The 5,391-nt window shown below is 33.1% G+C and overlaps 1 protein-coding gene across 6 annotated transcripts in view; it reads left to right on the top strand.

Moving 5' to 3' along the window:
* Positions 1-5,391, top strand: part of LOC117173202 (peroxidase-like) — a 136,760-nt gene that overhangs the window by 105,991 nt on the left and 25,378 nt on the right. The gene's annotated exons all lie outside the window — the stretch shown is intronic.

Raw genomic sequence — 5,391 nt, 5'->3', positions numbered from 1 at the left:
ACAGCAACAGTAACAACATAATAAATTTAAGAAAATAATTATGTTATAATATTCGAAATAGAAAATACAACATTTTGTCTGTAAACAAAAGTTTTAGAAAAATGTTCTTTGATACTTTTTTTATCTCAAGTTATTTCGATATTTTTGCAAAAATCTGTATCAAATCCATTAGCATTTGTTTTTTCCTCAACAATTCAATTTTATTCTGTGATGAAACCCCAAAAAGGACTTAAAAGTTTCCATAACGTGCTGGTAAATTAATAATGAAGTAAGTTATGAAAACTGACGAGTGTCAATTATTTGAAAATACCTATTTCAAAGGAAAAACTTTGATGTAACAGTTGTTGAAACTGCTGGATTATGTTCTTCTATGCTTTTTATGACACTATCAAGTTGTACTGTCGAGAAAAAAATTTCAAATAATTTTATACATGCTTTCAAAAAAATCTCAAAAATAACGCGGAATAAAAGAATGTGTGGTTTAAAATACAATGCAAAATTTATTTTCACTTTAGAGGGCAAGAACTCTTCTCGAAAGTTTCCATTTCTGGAGAAAGAAAATCTCAATATGCAAACAATTCCAGATACAGTAGTTCCAAAACTTTTGTTCCTTTCTTCGACCGTTATAAATTTTGACTAAAACTATTGTTAATATAGTCGGTCTTAAGGTAGTTGAAAATATTCACGAATTAGGTCGCATTAATAATTTCTTAAAGTATCTTTTATTTATAAAAGTCACCGAAGACTCACAAGATCCACAATGCAAAGCATTAGACAATCTTATATTTAAAGTCAGAGATGATTGTATTAGAAAGTGTCAGTGGCTAAAAGATAAACATGTCGAAGTAAATGCTAAACTTTGAGAATTTGAAGTTAACAAATATTTAAAAAATATTTTTGATGTATAAAGTCCTGCTCAAATAGCTGAATTTCTAGCCTTGGATAAAAAACATTAACAGAATTAATTTTAATCACAATAGAAGCAGTAAATTAAAAAATAATGGTAACATTATAGAGACTATGGTAAATTTTCAAACAAAAAAAAAAGAAAAAAGACACCAACACTTTTTATTTATTAATGCTGAAAAAGGCAATATTATGATGGCAGAGAATAGACAAAATTTTAATTATACTATAGCAAACTTAAAATAACATAGCATATACAAAAATGTGAAAACTAATTTAGTTCCAACAGTTAAAAATAAATGCAATGATAATGTTTCAAGATAGGAAAATAAAAGATACATTAATGTGCCAGTTGCTGACATATTAAAAGCCCATCGTAGTGTTGTGGCAAAAGTTTATTCACTGCCTAAAGTAAATAAACCAGGTTTACACAGAAAACATTTTTCCTATAAAAAGTGTAGAACTCGTCTGTGAATCTTGGAAGGGTACCATAATGTTATAAGAATTAAAAGCGTCCTTCTTTGACTATTCACAAGATATTTTAGTAATAAGTACTAGGAAGAACCAAATAAAGTCTTGAATTATCTAGAAAACGTTGATAAAGCAAAAAAAAAAAAAATTGGAGACTCAAAATATCTAAGACAGTCTGGGAAAAAGTGAAGAGGCAGCGAATATAATTTTCAAGACAGCCGTTGAATATTCTTTTGCGTGTTTTGTTGAAATGTTATATTATAACTATTTCGCACAGAATTTCTTACAACTATCTCTTGAAAAATTAACATCCATCCACACCTCATAACTAACCCGCTCGCTTCTATAGCCTAACCTTCCTCGCTGCGCCTCGCCTCGCACGCATGTCGCTCTTTTCTCGCTATGCCTCGCATTGCCAGCCTTTGCCTCTGCAGCTAACACCTAATAATTAACTACCATTTACAATATTTACAGTTTTCTTATACCTACTTACTCTACTATTTACAATTGTTCCTTCTCCATTCCTCTTCCTTCTTCCTTCTCGTCTTCTCCATCTTACCCAACACCCCCTTCACCCATGCTACTGCCCCTTTGTCCCCCCCTTTCATGCAACAATACCGCCATGCTTATCCAACTCCTTTCCAACTCTTCACATTCCTCCAACCAGTGCTCAAATTTTGCATCCCCCTTCCCGCACAATTCACACATTCTCTTCTCTCTAAAAAGCCAGAACCTATTAAAATTCTCCATGCAACTGCATTTCATTCTCGCTGTAAGTTCCTGACTTCCTTGCTCTCCTTTCTCACACAAATATTGCGCTCTTTCCTTTGACATAATCCACACATAGTTCCCGTTAAATCTTGACTCTCTTATTCTCTCCTCTCCTTCTGCCTTCTCTTTCTCCATGCTATTCCTTTTAACCAACTCATATACCTTTATTCCTTCCTCGTGCATCCTTCTTACTTCATCCATCTGCATTCCATTCATTCTAAAATACCATTTCCTTTCCACCTCCATCTTTGCACGCCTACGCCTGTTCTCATTCTCCTACCAACACTCCCTAACCAGCTTACTTCCCTCTTTTTTCCAAAAATTTCTTCTCATATTTACACGCTCGACTCCCTGTTATAATCCCTAAACTCGTTCTTTCTGTCTCCATCCTGACAATATAGTTCAGCGTAATCCTTGCCAACCCCATTGTCCATTTTACATACCTCTCCTGTATCCTATTTACCTCCTCACACTCCTTCCACCCCCACACCTCCACTCCGTAAAATGAGACACTCATCACTAGCGAATCAAACAATTTCATTCTCCTTACAAAATCATTTGCGAACAGCCTCTTGTCCAGCTCCCACACCTGCCTCATCTCCACATTTGCTCTTCTCACCCTCTGTTTTATGTGACCATCCACACCCCCATTCGTTCGAAACAGGAAGCCCAGGTAAAAAAAATCTTTCATCTCCTGTACCGCTTTTCCCTTCCACTTCAACTCCTCTCCCTTATCTCTCCTACCTTCTTTCCTGAACACCGTAACCTTCGACTTGTCCGCATTTAACTCTAACCTATTTTTGTCCAAGTATCTTCTCAAACGTTCCATCATCTCCTTTAAAGCGTCTTCGCTCTTTGCTAGCAGCACTATGACATCTGCATATGCGAGTGACCACATCCTGACTGTTCCTACCCTAACTCCTCCTGCCACTCCGGCCGCTCGCTTATTGAAATATAAATATATAAATGAATTGAAATTCGAGCTTAAAAAATCAATTTTGTTAGTTAGAAAAGATAATATTGCATTTATTTTTGTCTTTTTCTTAATCTCAACATTTAATTTTTCAGAAGTACAATCTTTTTAAGAATATTAAACTAATTGGCAGAAAATAACTTTTCATGTTAAGAAATCATATCTTTGAGATAGAAATTCCACATTTTTGTACGAAATTCAAATTTTTGGTTAAAGATTAACTCTTTTGTTGAAAAATCATATACAAGCTTTGGGGTTAAAAATTCCACTCTTCTGTAGATTGCAGAGGATTATTCGTATTGGCTTCAAAAGTCAACGATTTTGTTGCAAATAATGTATTTTCTCGGAAATTCGTCCTTTTGGCTGATCTTTAACCTTTTTGATAGAAAATTCACTTTTTTGGTTGAAAGTTTAACAATTTGGTTGCAAGTTTAATTACTTTGTTAAAAAATAAACTTGTTTTTAGATTCACCTCTTTGTTTGAAAATTTATTTCTTTTCCTTGAGTTTATTTAAAATATTTACTAGAAGAAAAAAAGTTTGGATCATCCTTAAAAATATATATAATTACTCCATGAAAAATTTTACAGCGCACTTCGAGGTGCTGATATATTTTCCCAGACTGGCTATGAGTTCGTGTAGTACCAGCGCTCTTTTTTTTAATTTAGAAACTTATACAAATTCTTTCGAATCGAATTGAAATTATTCACAGCTTTTCTACAATTCGTAGTGGACTGAATTTGGTTTCTTACTTAAATGTTGTATAGTGAATACAGAATTAAATTCCTAAACTATTATCGAGAATTACAAGACAATATTCTAAAACAAATTTCAGTAAAAACTGCGTCGTTTGTTAAAAATAGTTTTAATCTACAAAAATAACATTAATAAGATTACAGTACCTTCTATTTATTCATTATTATCTTAAAAGTGGTCTCAATTTTTGATAATATTCCTCTCGATTTAGCCTTAGACTCAATTAGAGAAACATTGAATTTTAATAGAAATCTTATTAAAATATAAAAAAATGGAATAATAATTGCTGTTATAGAACCGTTTTTAATAACACAGTTTTTCCATTCAATAACTGATTTTATAAATAGTTTTAAGGTTGTCCAATGGGATCTCCTTTATCCCCCATAGTATCAAACTTGATTATGGAAGATGTGGAAAAAGAGTCTTACCAAAATTATTTTTCAAACCGATTGTTTATAAATGTTACGTTGATGAACTACTTACAATTTTTCCAACTAATAAGATTACTGAACTTTTGAACGTCTTTGACACTATCGATCATTATTCAGTTTACACTCGAGATAGAAAAAAAAACAAATTACATCTTTTAGATTTAGAGATAAAAAATAAATAATAGAAACCTTATAAAAAATCAGTAAAAAGATCCATATTGGTCTCGTAGTTACTTAAATTTTGAATCCCATCATATATTTAGCCAAAAGATCGGTTTGATAAAAAATTACTCGATAGATGCATCAAATTAAGTGCCATAAAATAGAGAAAAGAAAACTTATACCAAATAAAATCCACCTTACCATTAAACAACAATTCTTTTCCGCGCAAAAGTATACACATAAGTTATCTTGCATTTAAATGTGGTAAACATTATTTTCATCTCTCATAGCGCGTTCCTCGCAACGGCCGAACGCTAAGCGCTCAATATTTTTAATCAATTGTGACACTCACTGTTTCGGGAAAGCCACGGCGATAAAGTAAGGCCAGTATCAAGTGTGGTTATGCAAATCATAATAATCACACTCTCCTCGCGACGCCCGAACGCTAAGCGTTCAATATTCTGACTAAACTGCAACAATCACAATTTCAGGACAGCAACAGTACTTGAATAAGGTCAGTATCAAGTGCAGTAATACTGCACAGAAAATGTTATCAAATATGGTCACTATCAAGTTTGATTGTTCGAATCATATGTATCGCCCACTTCTCATAATATTTAAACGCAAAGCGCTTAATATTTCGAATTGACACAAATGCACTAGTTAATTATCTTATTTAAGTAGAATTGCTGCCTGAAACTGTACGTGTTGCACTTAATTATAAATAGTGAACGCTTCGCATTCGGAAGTTTCTAGAAGCAATATATATATATAATTAAAAATTTGTCATAAGGACAACCGCAGGATTTCGCCCGGAGCAGGGTGCTAATCTGAAAAATTGCACCCGCTTCCAGCGAAATCGCGGTAAAATTTCAGCCAGAACCACGTCTCACAACTGTGAGATAGGTGGTTACAGTCTGTA

This window comes from Belonocnema kinseyi, chromosome 5 (assembly GCF_010883055.1).
Source record: "Belonocnema kinseyi isolate 2016_QV_RU_SX_M_011 chromosome 5, B_treatae_v1, whole genome shotgun sequence".
In the NCBI taxonomy this organism is placed as follows: Eukaryota; Metazoa; Arthropoda; class Insecta; order Hymenoptera; family Cynipidae; genus Belonocnema; species Belonocnema kinseyi.
The sequence above is the reverse complement of the archived record's forward strand: the minus strand, read 5'-3'. Positions and strand labels throughout refer to the sequence as shown.